Here is a 23275-nt window from a genome sequence, read left to right as displayed (position 1 = left end):
CTTGTTCACATAGAACAATCTATATTACATATGTATTCTCGCGATTGTTGTTGGATGGCTCAATGTTCAAGTTAGAAGGCAAATTTAAGGGGAAAGCAATATATTGCAAGGCAGCATTTGGATCAAAATTTTTTAAAAAACCACTTTTATATGAGTCAATATATCTTACAAACAAGCACTAATACATGAAAAAAACACTGAACAGCAAAGACAACTTATGTCAGTATACTTCAATGGACATATCTAGTCAAAATGCTTGCAAGATCGATCTCAAAACCCACTCCTTTTAAGGTAATTTTTCAGTAATCTGTTGGTTAGCATAGAATCACAGAATCATTGAATAATTTCCATTGGAAAAGACCTTTAAGATCACCAAGTCCAACTGTTAACCCAACACTGGTCATTATTTTTACAGATGGGACAGATATGAAGTGTGGAAACTCTTAATAATTTGCAATAGTAATAGTAACAGAAGAACAAAATCTGGATTTAAAAAAAAATACACAAATAATACCAAGATTGTTCTGGAGAAATCTAGAATATATGATACTTCTTGGGAAATAAGTGCTTAAATGCTAAAATGAAAAAATCCACGACCACCAATAAAACAGAAAAGATGTAATGGAGAACATAAGAAAACAAGTTTGCATGGGCCAGAAATTCATTTTCTTTTCACACCGTGGCATTGCAATGCAGATTGATTTAATGAATTCAGCTTATACAATTAACTAATCAGATATCTGCTTTCACATCACTGTGAATCTATTATGACCCCTTTGATAAGCCCAAATTCTTCAAGTGAAGAATAACAGTCCACCCGTGATGTTCTAACAGCTCATTCACCAGAAGATTTTTATGCAGATATCATATTTTATTCAGCCAGCTGGTACAGGATGAAAACGAAGACGAAATTTTGGATAAGAAACTCTCATATCTGATCTGAAATAAAGGGCACAGACTTCAAAGTTAACACCTACTGAGAAAATCGCTGAGTTTAATTAGACAAGTATTAGTTACATTGCACCTGAAAGAAAAGACCACAGTTACTTGCTAAACGAACGGCATGTAAGTAAAGAGGGGGCCATAGTAATTATTACCTATAAAAAAGAAAGAGAGTTTATAACCCATGCAACACAGAGAAGTTGTTGAGAATAAAGGAGATTATAATATGTCAGAAAGCCAGTATTTTTGTTGAATCCATCACTCTGGTATTTAGAAACATTACAAATTTTAACATGGACTCCTGCACTTGATCATCAAGGAAACTGGTGCACAATATTTACCAAAAGAAAGAGAAACGCAGCTCTTTCAGATTAAACTCAAAGTCAGACAAAACTGGAGACCTCCTCTATGTGAACGCTCTGTCTCAAAAGCCAACAGTTCAGCTGAGGACAATTCGTCTTTTAATTTACACAGAATAAAAAAAACCTAAAAGAGAAAAAAAAGGACAGTACCAAAAGGGTTGTTTCTCAAGGTATTCGAACAATCCCTTCTAAACTCAATGCTGCTTTAAGAGATGTTTTCAGCTTGTCCTCCTAAAAGGACACATTAACAATTTCAAACAATTCTCCCACCTAAATTTACCAGCCACAGGGTGATTTTCATAATCACACTTTGCAATCTAAACCACCCCATACACAATAAAACCCCAACCCTGGGAGGAATTCACCCTACGACGACTTTCTATTCTATTTGATGTTGCCTAAACCAATTCTGTTATCATAAAAGCAGCAATCACCTGAAATCTAGCTTAAAGCTGACAGATTTTAGTTACAAATTAAGTAGAAGATGCGACACCATTAGGCTATAACCATATCTTAGAAGTTGTAGTAGATGTTAAACATAATTTGAACCATAATTATACATATTAGGCAAAATTGGGTTAATTGGGACATCTGCTGATTTTGCAGTACTTTCCTGTGCAACCGCAACATTTTAAGATGTATTTTTGATGCACGGTGATACCACAGCTGGGTTTTGTAGGCTGAGCCTTTTCCCGGTGTTGCTGGAAACCTCGGAGTGTTCTGGAGCACACAGAATGTTGCAAAGCTTTAATCATCTAAACTCCATTTCTGAAATGTCTGAATACAAAGCAATTATCTATTCCAACAACGGTTTAGAAAATACTGTCTCATCTATGTCAAAAACAACCCTGTGAGCTTTTCTTTCAGTGCTTTTAGGCCATTTTTTAATTTGGAGCAGGCTGTTAAAATCCAACAGATGGACATTATTAGAATTTTGCTGATAATTGTTGCATGATTACAATGATCAATGTTCGAGTTTTCTTCTAATTTCTAGAACTGATCAGCCTAAATATACATCATCCTCATTGTGCAACTGAACGGGTACCACAGTCTTTAAATAAAAACAGATTCACCTCACCTCATAAATTGGGATTTTTATCACTACAAACCCTTGTCTTTAATCTGCTCTTCTCTAGGAAGAGACCTATGTATCAACCTTCGTTAATCGTACCATAAAACAGGGACCAGCCACTGCACACCATCCATTGACAGAAGCCAATTTAATTTGCTACAACTGCTTCTCACCAAGAGTAAATCCTGCAATGATAGCTGGCAGACATTGACTTCTCTGGAGATCAGTATCACAATTTATTGATCTAAGCAGCCAATACTGACAGAGAAAACCTTCAGTGGATATTAGAGCTAGAGATCAAATAAATCTTTATAAGAACTGAAGAAAAGCAAATACAACCTGTATACTTTATAGCTTCTTTCTAAGGAATAGTGGACGACTGTTGAGCTGATTTTCAGGGTGATAGTTTTAGTTGTATGATAAGTTGTGCCACTAAGCATCACTTTAGAAGTTGAGTAGGACTACAAATTAAATAAGTGCAGTCAGCAAGCTCAGTACTGATGTTCTGATATACTGAAGGTAATCAAAGACCTGCAAATGGATTTATTAATGGGTCTGCACAACATCTTTATGAAATATTGTGCTTGAATATTATTATCCCGTTCTATCAAAGGTAGTGAAAAAGAAGGGGAAGTTATTTGCTCAAAGCTATAAAAGGCTGTTAAAAACAAAGACAGAAATCAGGAACTCACAAGTGCCAAGCACTGCAGTTGTTCCTCCAGCATGTGCAATGCTCCCCTACATACAGCTGGAGTGCTGTGATTTCTGTAATTTCTGTATTATCTAATGTCGTGAAGAATTTTTGCTGACACATACACTTCCTGCAAATAAAATTACTGTAAACAATCGGGGCCAGCAAAACCAAAATAAGTGTTGGTCAGAAAAAATAGCAGACGCCTGAAATGACCTTCCACCTCCCACCACGTTGGATTCATTTTCCACAACGTCTCCATTCTCACTCACTAAGAATGCAAACACCTCCTTAAAATGTGTTTAGGCCTATTTTCTAATACCTTTGAACACAACCCAGGTGGTTATTCATAAGCCTATTTCACATGTCTTTTATTAGTAGGTACAGTTAATGATTCTTACTAATTACTAATCCGTGCAATTATCTGCTGACACATTCGATTATTGTTTTCAGGTCTTTGCTGGTACGTCGCCTGGCGCTTGCTGTTCCCGTAGCATGGAAGGCTGCGCGGGTCTTGCATCCGACCTGAGTTACGATGGCAAGGAGAACCATCCATCGCAGACGCTACCGCTTCTCGCTGCCTCTTTTCACACTAGCAGGTGAGGTGTGGATGGTCAAATACATCTGCAGTGCTTCAATCATCTGCTGATGCTCAACCAGCACTTCGTACACGGACAGGCAGATGAGCCTGGATTCCTCCGACAGTCTGAGCAAAGCTCATCACCGGAGCTGTGAAACACCAGTGGGAAATTTCACCTTATTTTAGATAAAACACTCATCTGTCACTTAACAGGGTTTGTGTGTCTAGTACTGTGTATTTTAGAAGATTCTGAGCTCTCAGAAACTCTGAGCAAACACATTAAATGTAATATTTTGCACAGTATTTTTTTTCAGTGAGGAAGGATCAGGATGAAGGATATTTTGACTGCTATTTATTTCTTCTTTGAAAAATAGCAGGAAAGATGCTCCTTTAGCCTTTTAATTAGGCTATATTAATTATAAAGCCCATAACCAGCAAGCAACATCAAGAGTATATAACCAGACCATGGTTCGTTGCAGGACTACAGTGTTTGAAATAGTCTGGACTCAGACTATATTGTCACATTATTTAATTTACATTTAATACATATTTAATTTACTCCAATATTTTACTAAGGTAGCTATCTCCCCTCTCGTTATAAGAAATGCTGAATTGTAAGAATACTGAAGTACCAGGCACAAATTTCTATTACTATCTGGTTTTCAGTTTCTTAAAGTGGCAATATGAAAATATCTAACTGGCACAAGGACAAACCTTTGTTTACAAATTTTAAAAAAATGTTTAATAAGTAGAAAGCTGAATTAAGCCTCTAAATTGAGGGTGAAGAATTGGAGGTTGCGGGTTTACAACTGAAAACATAGAGGGAAAGACACAGCCTCATTTTAGAAGTGTATAAATGTCACATTTTTCATAATAGAAAATGACATACATACCACTACATAACCAACAGATTTATTTAATAGCAAATATCCCTTCATCTTGATTTTTCATTGCTCATCCTTCCAGCTCATCTTTATTCCCAGCTTTCCTTCACAAGACTCATAAGAAACAAACACGAGTTTCCTTGGTCAGATATCCCTGGCACACAGAGGTTGGCTGAAGGGTCCATTAATATGTAGGGGAAAACCACTTTTACCTTCCCAAACAGCTAATTCAACTTGAGTTCATCTCCAAAAAAACCCTTCAGTTCTACCTGCAAGCAGAATGTAATTTCAGAAGTAATCTGGCCAATGACTTTGGGGTTAAGGTCTCTTTGTGAAGAGCTCCTTGGCATCACCGGTGACAGTCGTCGTGTGAGCTGGAACTGCTACGATCACACACTGTATTAAATGCAACTCCGGGCATATTTTTATCCCAACGAAAACCAGGGGGTCGCTTTCACAGACGCAAACGCTTTGTCGACAACACAGTGGAGAACTGATTTCCTCAAGCAAAACTCTACTCCCTCTTCAGTTTCTATTGTTTCTTTCATACTTCATTGACTATACTATCCAGCCTTGACATTTTGTTATTGTATATTCTTCCCAAATAATATCATATAACATCAGCTTTTTCTGCTCTTTCAGCAGTCAACTGAGAGAACCAAGTACTCTCCTGGGATTTTAATCTGCGGGCTGCCTATTTCAATTGCTTTTCTTCCCTTGCAGGAGATCTCTCAGGTTCAAATATACACATTTTTTTGCTCAAAATGCATACAATTTTGTAGCAAGTATGGTGGTTGTCTCATACAGTAGGTTCAGTGATGTGTTTTTGTTGGTTGGTTGATTGGGTTTTTTTACTCAGTCACTAACAGTAACTAAACTGATAGTCCATACTACAGCCATAGCCTGAATCTGGAAGAAAATACCTGCATGCACTCAGAGAAGAGTCTATCAGCAAAGCATCTCAGGGGGCCCTCAAGCTCCTACATCTTCCCTGCCTACAGATCCATTCGTTTTCTGCCCTTCCAAATAAAACACTTCGAAAAAAAGCAATCAATTAGTTAAACTGAGGAGGATCAAATCTGATGGCAGAATTGCCTTCTCTCCCTCCCTTACTCATTCATGCACGTTCTACATCATTATGTATCATAATATACTGGGAGCAAGATACGAGCTGGAGCCAAAACAGACCAGATGTTAATACAAACAATAGATGCACCTACGTTTGCATTCAAGAGGATAAAAACATACACAGGATATACATTTCTATGCTTCTGGATATGTGGAAATAACTGCCTTGATGGGTTTGGAAAAAAAATGTTTTCAAGATAAAAATCTATTAGCGCTTGCTATTAATGAATATTTTTTTCTTAAGGTACACATTTTCTCATACACTAAACTCATGTCCAAAAAACTACACGTGTTACTGTTCAGTACATCCCTTTGCCCCTATGTACATGTGGATACAGGTGATATCTCCTGCAACACTGTGGTCACGACAATGTTTCATAAAACTAATAACATGTATTTTTAAAATATGAACATAATGAAGACAGGCTGATTTTCATTAATCATTTTCTGTTCAATTGTCCGGTTGTTTTCTACCTTTGTTTTACTTTGTAAGCATCAAGAACAACATTGCCAGGTTTTCACATTGGTGTTTGGAATGTGAGGCTATGTTTTATTTGTCTGTGTATCTCAAAAAGATTCAGAAGCCTTCAATTGCGATGAATTTCACTGAAGTTTTAACAAGCCACTTTGCACTTTCCAAATGTTGTGACTGCAATTATTCTCACTTCTTCATCAGCTCTCAGAAGGGTTTTTACAATTTCAGTATGGAACCACTTCTGACAGGGTGTTTTAACTTAGATGAAGAGGCTTCACTCTTAAAACTGTCTTGAATTCCTCAATAACAGCTTAAAGGAAACATGTTAAACATCTGCATGTGTTTGCTGCTTTAATCAAGGAAGACAGATTTTTTTTCTCTGCACAATGGGAACTTCACTCCCACCCAGGCAGAGGGTTCCATGGAAAGTACCCCAGCTGCAGTCGGCTTTCCTCAGTCTTCCTAGCTCTGTTTGCCCTTCTTCCCTTTTCCAGTCCAATATCAGCCTCTCACCAGCTCAAACGAAGATCCGTCGAGCGTCTGCTCTTTCTTGCCCCTTAGGGTACTCGCACAGCATCTTCTATTCGCAGTGCTTCCCACTCCCGCACCCATCCCACCCCCAACACCGCTCCTGTCGTGCCACCCATCTCAACCTGAAAGCCTTCCCACTGCCTCTAGCTTTCTCCCTTCTCCTTATATTTAGGCTGATACACATCTTCTATTAAAATATATTTAATATATAAAGTAGTTTAAGAAACTGAGGCAACTTGCAAAGAAAGAGGGGAGTTCCAGTTGCCTGGACTAGTACTTTGGCATTGCATTGTTGTTATTTTTAGAGATCTCAGCTGAGCCTTTTGCTTTCATTGTTGTGTTTTGCAATGAAATTATATATTAAACTTGCTGAGTTATCTGAATAGCATTTTATAAAGCCATTAGCAATAAAATATTCATTTTTCCTTTATATTATGTCCAGGTATACAAATGAGTATAATTTCTTCCTACCCTTCAACATTAATAGGGAAACCAGGGAGAAAAACTGAACACACCTTTCACATTCATTTAACTGCAATAAAATATAAAGAGCTTTTAAAATGAAAAATACTTTAAAAAAAATAAATGCTGTTTTCTTTGGAAGTATTGTTACATGCACCTCCGCTATTGTATTTATATGTTTATACATTTATTTTCTGGCTTGGTAATTCTGCAAAGCAAGGTTAAGGTAGTCCCTCGATCACCATGTGATAAATCAGTATTCCTTGAAACAGTTTTGGCAGAACTAAAACCTTCGTCCTAAAACCCCCAAGAACCCCCAGAGAAATTGCCACCCTGAGAGATCACAGGACCTGCAGGCAGCAGGAACACTCAGGGTTTTGCGATATCCATCAGCAGAGCCGGGCTGGAACGCCCAGCTCACATTATTCCTTGCGTACGCCAGCGCTTATCCTACTGCTGCTCCCAACCTTTCAGGGGTGCAAAGTTCAATGCAAAATTTTCATCAGTCTGCTTTTTCATGCCTCCTAAAGTTGGGGCAATTTTCTTTTTGTCTGCATCAGATACTGCATACAAAGGATAATCTTGGAAAAGACGTTGCTCTGAGAATAGAGACGAATATTTCTCTGGCAAAGAGTTTGCACTGGAATACAGATCAAATATACATTGCAGATGCAAAACATTCCTGTGGAACATTGCGTTTTCAATAGAAGAAATCAATATTGAAGGAATGCTAAAATCAATATCACCTATGCCCATCTATTTTATTATACCTCTCAATTAATGGCCACATACTTTTTTTGCCAGAAGTTGTGCTTCAATCAGAGCACACAATGATGGCTTTACAAACTTCTCAACATTTTTTTGGTAAACATAGAACACTCATTGTAACACTGGGTCTGGAAGCTGCCTATATACGATCAGAAGACAGTTCTGCTGTCAGGTTTCAATCCCTTCTAGTCTAATGGCTCCATTTCTTTCACTCAGTTGTGCTTGTCCTTCAGTAGTATGTACTCTACCTGGTTTCTGAATTAGAAGGGCGATGGATACGTGCCCAGCAGCAGTTTTAACCCATGTCATAGCCAGAGAGTTCAATACAAGGAGTTCTGGGAAGTCTTACCTTAAACAAAACTGCATTAATACACTTCTCACACAACTGCCAGTGTGAAATGTGACTAAACTCCATTCTCAAAGTGGAAGAAACCCATTGCTCTGTAAATGCAAACTGTAACTGTGCAGTAAGCACCTCCTCTGGACAAATCCCATGTTTTTCCTCACACTTCACATTTATAAAGCAAAACAGGGAAACGAGAGATTTGAAAAGGTCCAGGCCTTCTGTACATCATCGTGCAACTCTCCAGCTCCGAGTACTGTATCACAGAATCACAGAATGTTAGGGATTGGAAGGGACCTCGAAAGATCATCTAGTCCAATCCCCCAAACAATCCCCCCCCTGTACTCCTAACAACCCAGCTTACAGTCCACTGAGTGACTATTAGCAGAATAATTTCTAAAAATAGCATCAATTGCTGGATGCTGGGAGGAAAGAGAACAGGGTGTGACTGTTGAAAAACAAGCCTGAGAAAAAAAAACCCTATGTCTTTTGTGCTTATTTTGACACAAGCCTCTAAGCATTTGACTTATTGAATTTCAGCTACCTACACAAAGATACGCCACTCATTTGATGTATTATGCTTAAAGGAAATGTTCCTCATTTTTATATGTTTTGTGAAATATGGAAATATGTGTTTTCTTTATCCTAAGCTGTCAAACTAAAGAATAAAATTTAACAGTGCGTCAACCAATAAAATAATAAGATACTGTGCTGCTATAGAAATCTGAGCAATTCTGAGGACAAAAGTCACATCTCTCAGGTTTCAATTGTATATTAAATATTAAGAGCAATTTGCAAAAAATACAGTATTATTTCTCATGTATGAAAAAGTCACAGATAGAATCTGAAATAACTCACGTCATACCAAAAAAACTTGCCTTACAACTCGATCAAGGGCTAGAATAAATTGTTGATTAATAGCACTAACTATAGAGGTCTACTTTTTGTTTATTCTCTATGAAGAATTCTTTATGAAGAATGGGTGGGAGTGGGCTTCTAATGTTGCATGATTGCCTGGTGAAAACAAATGACTTTGCAGATGTGTTCTTGAAGGCCAGCAGACAAGAACAGATATATCGTGTTTCTGGTTGCCAGGGGATACAGAAGACTGTGCATAGTGAATCAACCCTGCATTTAAAAAATGGTATTAGCAGGAATTTCTGTGACCAATGTATGGATGAAACTTTCTGTCACCTTCAGTGACCTGCAGTCCTGATGTAGGATGAGATACTTGTTGGTTGGTTGTTTTGATTTTCAGTAGTTATCACATCCTCATGGCCTTTACAAAGTGCATACTGTCATTAATACACAGCAAAACTCATAAGCTTGACTTCAGAGGGGCTGAAACTTATGCCGTATAATTCATTACCTATTCGATTTTATAATAATGTATACATTCACAGTAAGATTTGGTATGACTAAAGCCTTGTATGACTTGATATTCTCTCAGTTATATGAAAGCTGAAGACTTCACAGATGATGGGGGAAAAACCTGATAATTTCCCATACCATAGTGGTTGGAATCGGCATTCTGACACGTGGGTTTTGTGCGAATCCACTTGTATGCCACGTATGGGAGCTTCCATAGCAAGAAATAACAGCTGTAGGTGATTTCCACTGAGCAACACAAAGGTGGAGGAGGGAAGGGGAGCCTTCAAAAGATAATTTCTGTGATGTGGAAAGAACTATGCTATACAGAGAAAATGTTTAAGCTTACTAAAGGACTGTCTCAATACAAGACAATTCCTGAAAAAAGTCTCACTGGCATACCACCAACAACAGTTTTGGTGTCTGATTTCCATTAATAATTCTGTGGATTTTGTATATTTTATTTTGAGAAAGAAGAATCATTATATTTCTACATGTAAACATTACCAAGACAGTCTTTGTTATGGCCTCAGTTCACCTGATGCCTGAAGTGCTTGCTGTGATGAGATGTGCTCCTGAAATGAGGAATCGCTCCGAAGAACTGAAAACTAAGGCATTTAAGACATTTTACTGGAATATTTCTGTGAGAGGGTGAAAAATCAGGAAGCCAAATACAACAGCATCCTAAAGGTGTAACTGATTCCAGAAGAAACTCCAGCAGTGCACATAATTAATTTCAGAGGTACATTGCAAGGTATAGTGAGGCTGGGTTGATACCAGGGCACTAAACATTACATGCGACTATACAAGGGGTTTATCTCCGGTCTCACTCAGATTTAGTTTGAACAAAACGAAACACGTTTGGAGAAGATTATGAAAGCTCTGACTTAGACTTTTAGGTGACAGATTAATGTAGTCAGATAAGATAATTCAATGAGGTGTGAATGGAAAAGGACACGAAAGCAATCGGTGGCATCTGACAGTGTGCTGGTAAGAGAGCCAGGGCTGCTGGACTGAGGAACCACCAGAGAGCCAAATACCCACTGATGCCAAAAGGACAAGACCAAAAGAAGAATGTTTTGACATATGCTGTTGGCAGGTCTGAAATAAGGGGAATGAAGTATCAATTATAACTTTTCGTTAGGAAGTAGTCATGAGAAACTGAAGTAGATAAAGGATGGACTCAAGGAAGAGTAGGACAGCTGGAGAAGCAGGTGTCTAAGCACAGTCTAAGAGGACTCTCAGTAAATCGGAAAAAGTCATTAAAAGTGGTACCGAGGTCATCTTCAGTTGAGACAGAAGACACCAAAAAAGGCCTGTCTTGTGACAATTAAGACATCGAAGAGATTGAGGAGGACAAGTAGGAAGAAGTATTCACATAACGTTTTCTGTCAAAAGCTGCAAAGAAAAGCATTTTGGCTTTCCTGCAGGAGCATTCTATAAGATAGATGATAAAACAGATAAAATATGATGTCTTGTGAGACAGTTTATAGTGCCTAGTGCAATATATAGACAAACACGATTAACCAGGTAATTATAGATCGATTTAATTTCTCAGAAGAGTCTACGGTTTTTTTCTCCTCTCAGCTAATGAATTGATACTATATGCAAACGACCTAGTTTATAATACATATGAACACGGAATACAATATTTCCTCTAAACCCAGAAAGCAATTGAAGTGTGAATTTAAGACCAAAAAGTATATCACAGGGAGCAACAGAAAACAGAAACTATGATATTTATTTGTCCAGGTATTGATGTGCTTAGCAAAATAACCCTATTTAGAGCACAAAAGAAAAAAGTGCAAGTATTATGTAAAAGAGCCCTTCTATATCTTGCAGTAGAATACCAAAACTATATTAGACGAGTTCCCCACATTTCATTTACATGGTTTTGTTGTAACAGCTGAGGGGAAACCTGTAAACTAAAGATCTTAAAAAAACTGCAAGATTTCAATTTGTCTTATTGATTTGGCCGATGCACAATTAAAGTTACTCACAAGTCTGCACTTAATTGTTTCCAAGATTAGGCCTCTGGGTACACGCAAGACAGCTTGTAATGACACCTACAGGCAGCCTGCCTGGAGTTTTTCACTATAAAGAGTTCCTGTGACCTTTTCTTCAAAGCACACCCTCTTCTCTCCAGGTCTTTTATATTTAGTTCAGAAGACAGCCTTGAACTGAAGAAGTGACTTTTCTTTGTCTCAAGAAATTTTGCTGAGGTACTTTAAAGTACAATACTATTTCTCTACACTTTTTCGCATCACTTGGGAAAATGTTGGCAGCCTACCTAAAACAGTAATTTATCAAAGCAAAAGCCACACAACTTAGCCCACTGCACTATTAAACTACTATTGGGTGCTGCTAAATCCACAACAGAATAGCCGTGAGTTGCCAGTGAGAGGAATGATACAAAACAGTTTCTACCAGGAGATAAAGGGCTTTTAACCTGAATCGAATCATAGGGATGCAAATCTGGGAACTTAGGGGGAAATTCTCTGAAGATGAAATGCTACAGCAGTTCCTCGGGAGCTGGTATGGAAAAGATGCCGATGCTGCCTTCAGTTAGAGACTGTACCGCTGGGAAAGCAGCAGCATACTGGAGTTCCCCTATGCCTTAACACTGGGGACTCTCAGATTGACAGCAGCTAATACAGCAGTTTTGTCCTAGTACCCCCTGCTCTTTTCCTACAAAGCTACCATTTCACCAAAAAAAGAAAAAAAAGTGTTTGAAAGTTATGTAGACACCTCAACTATTTGAAAATGGATTCTTTCAGTCTCAAAATGTGGGCAAAGTAAATAAGACCAGGCTTGAGAGATCTCACAAAGGATAGATAAATGTCGTGAAAATATATATATATATCTAAACATAAAGCTGTGTTAGTATGGTTTAACATTATTCGGCGGTCACTAACTGGCTCATTCCTTTGGCACTACAAGTGTTGTTCCCTTGCTCTTCTAACATACAAAGCAGATTGACTCTCACTCCTGTCCAAGACAGAAGCCGCCACTATCCAGACTCATCTGTCGATCTGAAGCCAGATGGTGGTATCACAGCCTCAGGATCTCAGGTCTGTGCTGGCTGGAAAGAAAAGCTCCACCTGACCCCATAATTTCTCATTCCCAAGTGATAAGTTTTCTGGAAGCATGACGAAGGAGAGGGCAAGATGCAGGAGGACGGAAGGGAAGGGACAGAGATGGATGGAGGCTGCTGCTGACGGACCACACGGCTCACGGTGGCTTACGGGCCAACAAAAGTTCCTTCACTTCACAATTTACGCGAGTGGAAAATACTGTAATAGTGAATCTAAGCCTCTAGTCCAAAAAACAGCACTTCTTCTCAGACCTTTTACTGGCATCCTAAGAAAACCGTCCTCCAGAATCAGATACACACCAACAAATATGTGAATGATTTTCAGCAAAACATTTCCTCGGTGTTGCAAGTAGCAACATAAAGTAAAACAGGAGACAGTGTAATAGTGCTTTATAGCCTGACTATAAACCTTCTATTTCCTTCTAAAAGTATTCCTCTGTCTCCCTTCCTCCTTTTCCCCCGAGACATTTGTCACAGTATCTTTAGCACCTCCGTGAAGAATGGGCTAGAACATCCACCATTCATGCATGGTGTTGCATACATATTTTCAAGTGAGCTGGTTATATAATAGATGTGCAGGATATTAATCCATTGTTTTTGTTTAAGATGAGGTTCGTATTTCACTGTCTTGAAATAACTATTCTACTTCAGCAAAAAGCATTCAAGATGAACTACCCCCTCAGTGGCAGCTATAGGGAATGAAAGAAACTGGGAAAGCATTAGTAGCAGTTTGTAATCAAAATCAAAGTGCACATATAACTTTTTCTGTATTTCTTGCAGTCTACTGAGAAGTTAAGCGGCCTTTTTAGAACCAAAAGAAGTTAAGGGGAGGAATATCCAAGTTAATTCAGTAAGTCTTCATAGCACGAAGTCTCAAGTAAACCAGCACAAATCATACGTTTTGGGGGAGGGTTTGGTGCCATATTAGTTTTGCCCCACAGAAACGTGGGGAACGAAGAACTGAAAAGAATCTAAGTTGAGAAGCAAACAGAGGCCAAAAACCTGCAAGTCGTTCTGCTCTGACTGATTCCTACAGTACATCTGAGCGGCCCTTCAGATCTGCTAAATGAAGATTCAGACTCAAGTATCAATTATGTGGTGTAGATTGAAGCACTCTTGGTGAGTGCCAGGGAAACGAGGAGTATGCCAGACATATAAATCTATTCTAATCAATGCAGATCAACTCAAATAAACTGAAAAACAGCTGCTTATGACAAAACTGAATTGAGCGAACACCTTCAGAGTGCTTCTAGCTAACCAGCACTTGTTGGTCCTTGTCTGTGAGCATTTCAGAGACTAAAGACCAATAATTTTTTCATTTTTTCCCTACTTGTTATCCTCTTGATTAAGACGGGGCTAAGTGCAGTATAACAAAAAAAACCCCAAACAAACAAACACAACACGAAACAAAACAAACAAACAAAAAACCCCTCAAAAACCCCACACACCAAAAAAACCCAAACAAACAAACAAAAAACGCCACAAAAAACAACAACAAAAAAAAGAGCGATAATTAAGACTAGGACCAATTAATTCATTTTCAGTCTATTCCAGTAAAATGCAAACGGTAAATCGATTGCCCAAGAGTTAAAGAATCCATGGCTAATGCAGGTGCTAATCTCATATTTGCCAAGGTCTCAAGACTGAGCTTCACCCATAGAATCTTTTTTCACCCTTATCTGCTTTAATCACTTGCTCATAGACCATAAACAAAGAGCTTACAAAGAAAAATAAACAATGAGAGCAATGCAAACACATTGCTGTAATATAAACAGTTTCTCCCTGACAACAACTTATTTGACAGAGATTACAAGCTAAATTAGGAAACAATAAAAGAGAATTAAAACAAACTCTAAGACACTGGGTGGAGAAAATGAGAATACAGCAGCAGTACATGTGAACTACACAGCTATCATGATAATATACTTTCAGATCCTACTGTCTCAGTAGAGCACTAGTTTTCTAGACAGAAGGCCAGTTGTACTGGGGTGAAACGGGCTGACAACATGACACTGCAAAGAGGAACCTAACACAGACAGAATAGCAGAGAGGAACCTAACACAGATAGAATTGCAAAGAGGAACCTAACACAGACAGAATAGCAAAGAGGAACCTAACACAGACAGAATTGCAAAGAGGAACCTAACACAGATAGAATTCCAAAGACTTAAAATGCTGTTCCTCATGGAAAATGAAAATTAAAGGCAATATTTAAGGAGCATAATGTATGGAAACTAAACATTAAAATGATGAAGTTTAAAGAAATAAAAGTGCAAAAGTGTACCTTCAGTAACTCATCAACTGAATCAGAATTCATTTTCACCAGCATCCTCCTAGACACCAGTCTTGAAAGCAAATTTAGAACTAAAGACCTCAAATGCATGTTGACAAGGTTGTGTTGGTCCAAGCACTGGAAGAGTAGCAAGGACTGATTGTATAGTGGACCATAACATTATTATATGAGGTTTATAAAAACAAAATGAAAAGATCAGGCCCTACAGTAGTTAGCTATAAACTTGTGCACGCAAAGATGGAAAAGGAATGAGGTTTTCAAATTCTGTCTTCTTTCGAAAATTCATTTTTTTAATAAGGAGTGAAATAATCCTGCCCTTTCCACTTCAACTTTATCAGCAACTATTAACGTTTCGACTTCAGTTTATTTCACTGGTGCAAGCCCAGGATCAGTAAGTGTTCTCAGACAACTGTGGCCTACACACAATTTATAGAATACATACAATCATTTAAAAAAAATACATCATCAAAATACATGACAATGTGCAGTCATATGTTATGTAACTTCCATAATTCATACACCAAATGAATAATGGGACCAAGCTAATGTATAATGTGACATTGCCTTGACTCTGCCTTAAAAGAATAATGAACGTTCCAGTTCATTTTTCCTGTTACATAAGCGTATTCATACTGCATTTATAATCTGGCTTCTACATATAAACCTGTTATTGCCATACTTCTGCTACACCTCATACATCCTAGGGCATATAGTTTATGGTTATTATTTTTAATTGTTCTTTTCAAGTACGGTCATAAGGCTTCCCAGTTTTTACTGGTTACAGAAATAGACCCCAATTCCTAGGCAGGTCAGCTCTCGTTTCCTCGCACTCTCCAGCTGTCAAGACTAAAGCCTCACAATGTTCTAGAAAAAAGAACGACAGATGTCATTGCAGTTAGACTACTTTTTTCTTGAAGACATGGAAATACGCTACAGCTGTGCAGCAATGTAACTCTGACTGTACAAATGCCCCAACCATTCCCTAACTCACTCAGAAGAAAATGCCTTATCTTCACCAGAAACCTCATTTGGAGAAAAGGCAGAGTTTTCCCACAGAACAAAAGGAAGTTTTCTTGCTTTCAGCAATGTAAGTCTTTTTCAGTGGACATCTAACAATGCTCATCTATGCCAATCTTTGGTGAAGGAGGGTGACCTTAATAACCAGGATCAATAACAAAATGCAAAGGTTGATAGAAGAGAGGAAAACTGCTTCAGATGAATAAATGCCTCCAGGTGTGAGAACAAAATAGAGAAGGCGGGAGGGAGGGGAGGATGGAGAGAGGGAAGCTGCTGCCAGTGGCTTTGAGGGACAGAAACAAGGCAAGAAACTTGATCTTCAAACTGATCTGCTTTGCAATAAGAGGGGAAAAAAAAAATCAGTAAAAATAAGAAGAAATGCTTCCACAGAAAGTGCTCCTAGGAACTGTGAACTATACAGATTCCCTTGGTAGGAGGCACCAGAATGGTAAGAGGAACCAAGAGTTTCAAATCACGGGGTTTAGCACAGGGACACTCAGACTAGAAAGGGAGACAGAATTTCTGCTTTTGGTCACATCTGCTTAATGCCAAGTACCTCTAGAAACTCCACTGACAGCCTCTACATTTGTATTTAATGCATTGCAGGATGGTTTCCAGACAGTGCTGGGCGGTTTCATATAACTTGCCCACAAAATTAGTGTGTATTTGGGGAACAGAGGGATTCACATTCAATCATGGAGAAGCTTATGGGGATTAGAAAGAAGAAGGGGAGAACTGATGCTGAAAAAGCAAAGTTGTGCATAGTTAAGAGAGATTCTCAGTCTTCCTATTCAATTAATTTGTATGCATATATTACTCTATCTTCCTATTTCAAGTCAATTCAATTCACTTGAAACCTTAAGTCCTGTGGGTTGTCCATTTCCTAAAACCTGTGTATCACTGCCACATGAAAATAAAGGCTATGACAAAATTTCTGCTGGTTAGTGTAGAAACTGCACATTATGGAATATTTTTCATTTCTTTAGGAAGCTGAGATTCAATTTCGCTGACCAATTTAATGCTTCGGATCAGAAGAAAAAGCAGTAATTCTCCCAGAATTGATGAAACTGCCAAATAAATGAGCGTATGAGCTAGAGGCATCTCTCCTTAGGTGGAAGTTAATGAAGTCAAGATCCTGACTTAGGTATTAGACTATGTTCATAATACATGACCTACAGTTAGCGAAGTGCCAAGGGAAAACCAGAAGGCAAGACAGACCTTTTTTTTTTTTTTTCCCCTAAGTTCCTGGCTTACGAAACAGGGAACTTACAAGTGTTCTTCTAAGAGTTGGATTTCTGAGGTTTTTTTGCTTTTTTTGTTATTCATCTCACTGAAAAAGGCTGATTAACCTCTGATGCTGATATATTAATGTTCTACTTAAAGCCAGCTGTCTGCTTTCCACATTAGTGTAGCACAGTGATCCAAAATAATTTCTGCACTGCATTAAATTACTTCAGTATTTTTATGGTAACTCTTCCTGTTATGTTGGTTATTCCTAAGAATATAATTTACATAAAATACACTGCATTAAATACAGAGATAGTCCCTGGCTTCAGAACCAAAACTAAAGACATTTCCTTCTTAGACAAGTGTTGAGCAAGGTCGGCATCCTGGCAACATCATCATATGGTAGACAACATTTGTGAGACTCCACTTTAGCATTTCAGCAACAAAATTCCCAAGTCACTCTTAAATTATTCAAGATTCTTTGAATCTGGACCATTAACAGTTCTGCATGATCAGTAAGAGCTAGCTTTATAAAAATAGAAGTGCTTACAACTATGTGAACATATTTGGAAATGTTGAAATATATATGTAAATATCTGTCACCACCTAATCAAATAGAGATTTTTTGCTTTTCCACATGACTGGCAAACTGTTCCAGCCATTTGGCAGGGCACATGCTTGATTCCAAAAGTGCCTGCCTAATCCAAACTCAAGTATGCAATAAAAAAAAGTTTAGTAACATTCCCAGTTACAAAGTTACCCTCTTCAAATGGATAATAAATTTAGAGCCAAAATGAGATTTTCTAATACACTCACTATACAGGCAGCAGCATACACCTTGCTGTGTACAATATTTTCTAAGAACATGAGTAATTTTGTGTGCGCACACATATATAGTGCATATTAATACCTTGAATACACTGTCGTAAACAGGGTCAGGTTAGGACAATTTTTTTCTTGATTCTCTGGAGGGTTTCACAACCTACATGGAAGTCCCTCCAGTTCCAGGTAAACAACCATCCATTTTGCATCGGTACATTACTGGTAACTCTTCATACGCAATGCAAACAAATACTGCTAAAGTGCAGTAACTGAAGTTAAAACAAGATGCCCATAGTATCCATGTTCATATAAACAGGCCCCTGGCTAGTGGGGAGGCCTTTCCTGTACGAAACCATAAGCTCAGGTACCTGTTTCAGGAAAGAGTAAAATAAACACTAACAACACTCCCTTCTTTAGACAAACAAATTTAACCTAAGCAAGTGTTTGCATCCTATTGACTTCCAATAGATTTTAAAATGCGCTCACATGCTACTTTAAACAAAAGCATTTTCAGGGATTGTGTGGAATACGCATGTGGCTATATAGCTGGTAAAGGACATTTAATTGACCTTGCAACATTCTAGATCACGCTCTATGTAACTCCATCAATTCCAGAAAAGAAATCTGAAAAAAAGCCGGGGTCTGAGTAGTTATTCCAAGACTAGCTAACTCTATCACTGCTTTCACTTTCCATCCTCCTGTCTAAAAAATGTTGTGGAATATACAGTTAAGTTAAATTCAGCATGATGTTTAGCTCTGGCTATCAGTAATTCAGAAAAAACAACAACAACAACAACACCACAACAAACAAAAAACCCCAAACAAACAAACAAACCCACTACCAAACTAAAAAGGTTCTTTGGGGCTTAATTCTCTATTATATAGCCTGTATTTTCAACAGAGAAGCAGAAATTAAAAAGTTTTTTCCTACCTTACTGTGACATTTATAATGCAGGAAGATGAGTAATTAGATCAGAAATTAAAAGGTTAAGAGAAAGAGATAAAGTTAGGAACTGCTGCACGTTCCTGTTACTCAGAAAAGCTACTCCAGATTTTACTTCCGATCAATTTGACGGACTGGCTTGGACCGACTCCTTGTCATTAGCCAGCGCACCACTCAACGGTAACAGCGCTAATCACCCCGTGCCACCTGGCTGCCGCAACAATGCAGGCTGGAGGCGAGTGCTGGTTCCAAGCCCCCTCGTTCCCCGGCGAAGAGCCCCGCTTGGACTCCAGCCCCTGAACAAACCCTCCGAGACCCTGAGCCAGGTACAGTTTTCAGATCAACATCCCAGCTAATGCATAATTTCAAGATTGGATTTAAGAGACTGGCTTGGGTCCAATTCTCAGAACAAATTTAAATAAACGATGTGCATAAGTCAGCTTTCTTACTTTGTATTACTCACAGATAAATAATCGTGAGGGTTTCTCAGAATAATTCAATACTGATTTCTTTCCAAAAAGCGAATTTAATCAAATGACAATTGTGTGCGGTATTTAGAAAGAATAAGTAGGCAGAGAGATTTAAAAGACAAAGCTAGAGGAGCAGTAACCAGGGAGCTATGGGGCAGACGATGTGAGTTTACCGCTGAGAGTCTAGACTTACATGTCCCACAAACCTTGCAAAAAATTAGCGCTTCCTCTTGGATAGTAAATATAAACCACAACTGAACTGTTTGCTCTTGCAGAATCCAAAGTTTAGACTCTCAAATTGCTCGGGATTCCTAAATTATAATTAACAAAAAAACTCACATTGGAAGCTTCTTTAGCATCAAACCCCTAGACACTAGACTTCTTCTATTTAATAAGCTTTGTTGGCAATTTTCTAAATGCTATTTTATGCCACACTTTCACTCAACATGTAAATCATTTTTGCTCTTTTAGTAATCTGAAGTTGTTCACGAGATGAAAAGTAAAAGCATAATATCAGAGACAGTTTCAGGACTTCTTGACAAGCAACACTAAACCCATGATATCTTAATTTCCATATATTGCAAATGGTGTAGGCAAAGCAAAGACATCCAAGCTATTATTACCACAAACCGAATGGTAGCAAAGGGCACTCTGGCAAGCTGAACATAAAACGCATCCTTCATTTCAGCAGACCAAGCTCTGTTTAGTAAAGAAGATGTGAGATCCTATCATAACGGTAATAATAAAGGAAAATTATACTTATTTTTCAGGATCAAGACTAAAAGATGCCATCACAGAAACACAGCATCTTCTAATTTATAGTAATTTATACCCATAGCTTCCAGATGGAGGATAAAAAAGCTTTTCTATACAAATACAGAGGGAAATGTCATCACTGAATGCTTCCAATTTGACTTGATTTATGGGAAAACACTCTATTATCTTCCAGGAGCTGCCATCCTGAAACATTAAAAAATAAAGTATTCAAGATATTCATCTTGCCTACATGGACAGTATGAGTTGAGATAGATGTAGTTTATAAGAAGAAGGGAAAAAAATGCGGGGCGGGGGGGGTGGAAGGCAACAAAACCAACTTAGGGATTGACTTTAATTAAGGGAAAACCCATAACGTGCATCACTCCTGGAAGTGTTAGTCCTCACACTGTTAATGGGAATGGGAAATGGGAAAGAGAACAGAAAGGAGGAGGAAATAAGAAAGGAAGATTGTTGGTGGTCCGCACTTGTGAAAAGATAAGGCGATTTACTCATTACGGAATTCATAGCCTCAGAGGCTAACGAGTTTATGAACAAGAACGTTAGAAAGATCTTAGTACTAATACATAGGTTTTGATGCTCACGTTGTGCTTAATGGTGTGGCAGCTACATTACAAGCTACTGCAAGTTTAAAACAAGCTCCATTGCATCTACACGAGCTGCAGCTGCTGCACTGCGGATATATCCTGTGTCTGCTCCTTCCAGTCTGGTGTTGACAGTTCTTTTAAACAGGTTATGTCTCCTGGACAGAAAGGGGGGTTAACTGGCTAAGGGTGGTGGTGTCCACTTGGCATAGAGAGAAACTGATTAAAACAAGTGTTAGACCAAAAAAAAAAAAAAAAAAAAAGTCTAACAGGACATGTAATAATGACACTCCTTAGGTAACCACAAGGAATGCTTTAAGCTTCACTGGGGCTTGTCACCAGATACAGTGATAAATATGTATTCACATAAATCATTATCCCCACACTGATGGATAATACTTTACTCCAGCTGCCTATTTCAACGTCCTCTCGCAGAGCCTCAATAAAAGGAGCGTCAAACGGAAGGTTTAATTTCTCATCACCATGGAACGCTGGATTCCCGCGGGAGCGCTCTGTGCCCAGGCAGGAGGACCGTGCAGCCGGAGACCGGCAGCAGAGCTGCGCCTGGGAGCGCGATCAAACCGCTCACCGAACCCGGCGCACGCTCCGGCTGGAATGGGAGCTTCAAAAGCAACAGCCCGCAACTGCAGAGATTAAACCCGGCAGAAAAGCACTGATGGGGCTGTTAGATGTACTGTTTTAGTGTCATTCTTGCTTCACATGAAAAGTTTGTTCTGAAAGACAGAGCCAAGCTGTGTGGGCTTGATACTGCCATTAAGTCTTGTAACTTGCATTATTTTACTGCATGCTTAACAATGCTGAAAAACGGAGATTTAGGCTTTCTTGTCTAACAGGTAAGGAGAATTCCACATAAACTGGATTTGATTTTTTTGCTTGTGGGTTTTTCTTATTTTTAGTTTTTAATGCCTATTCAAGATCTTTTCCTTAAAAAGAAAGACTGCAACAATGGAAGTAGCATAAGGGAAAACAACTCTCTTTTTTTGTATATTGAAAATAGAATACATGCCTCCATGTGAGTAGCTCTATCACAGCAAACACATTTAGAGAAAATCTGCTCCAGCTTGTTATTCTCTATAGTACTACAAAAATTCAAATTTCTTTAGGTTGCAGTTGTCTTGACCTGTTTGGTTTCCACTTTGAGATTCTGGGAGTAGTTCAGTTGCCTAAATATAATTTCCTCTGATATATCCTAAGGCACAGGCTGGCAGATATGACTTAGGACCTAAGAGACCCCTGATCTTCAGGATCTGGAACCTAAAGCCAGATGATATTACAATAAGGCATATTAAACAGCGTTCGGCATCTACAGTAAAGCAACTGAATCAAGCCCTTTCAATATTTAAGAATGCTTACTGCACATAACTTCAAAGAGTGCAGTTTATCACAAGGTAGAAGTCTGCAAGAATCTCTGTAGAAAGACAGGGTTCAATCTCTAAAAACCTCCGAACTTGGAGTGAGGTTTTGCCACCTCGGGAGGTGCACCTAGGAACCCGTCACCAAATGTGAAACGACGTGGGAAATGATCACACTGGTAACCCTCAAGAGAAACCTTAAGAATAGCTAATCAAAAAGAACAATCCTTGCTGAGGCTTATATCAATTTATTCATCATGCCTTTGTCTTCATCTGCTCATTTTTCACTTTTTGCTGCATATGGAATTATGGAAACAGAGAACAAAATCCCATCTCACACTCCACCTTCAGTCCTTTCACACATCCATGCGGGGCCCACGTTACACTCCAGAAGCCGCTGGAAGCTCTGGATTGCCAGAAGAAATTGCAGGTGGCTGGATAACCATGGTGTTGGTTCAAGTTTGTGTGTTCTTGGTTGCAGCAAACCAGGCTAAATCAACCCAAACCTGCCAAAGTTCCAGCAGCACCATGGACTGAAAATGGCACTGGCACAGCATTTACAGATGAACTCAAAATGCCGTTGTCACTCAATCCTATCGTATGCTATTTTTTACTGACAGGAATCACATGAGAAAGCTTGAGGACACACACTGCCACCCCTAACATCGTGTTGCTCTGAAATCAGTGTATCATGTCTGAATGTAAACAACCTCTTCCACCCAAGTCCTTTAATAATATGTTCCTATTATACCTTTAATATGTAATATACGTAATGCTTCAAACAAATCTTTCAGTTCTTGTGTTCTCATTTCCTTCCCATGTGCATATTAGCAAACCGCTCCAAGAAGGATGGTTCTATTCCTTATAGTCTGATACTGATGGATTTAATTAATTTTCAGTTGTCCACTCCTTACCACTCCTTTTCAGTGCCTCTAACTTCTCTTTCCCCTCACACACATTTGGGTATTTTCCTCTCCGTTTTCTCTGATAAACAGAAGTTACCATTTACGATATTCAAAACCAACCCCAAATGTCCCTACACCTTTGAGAGACTCTTCTCAGTGAGAGAAGC

At 38.6% G+C, this 23275-nt stretch overlaps 1 protein-coding gene across 1 annotated transcript in view; it reads right to left on the bottom strand.

The window, feature by feature from the left end:
• Nucleotides 1-23275, bottom strand: part of CCSER1 (coiled-coil serine rich protein 1) — a 441008-nt gene that overhangs the window by 223950 nt on the left and 193783 nt on the right. The gene's annotated exons all lie outside the window — the stretch shown is intronic.

The sequence above is a fragment of the Caloenas nicobarica genome, chromosome 4 (assembly GCF_036013445.1).
Source record: "Caloenas nicobarica isolate bCalNic1 chromosome 4, bCalNic1.hap1, whole genome shotgun sequence".
NCBI lineage: Eukaryota > Metazoa > Chordata > Aves > Columbiformes > Columbidae > Caloenas > Caloenas nicobarica.
This window is presented reverse-complemented; position numbering and strand designations above follow the sequence as displayed.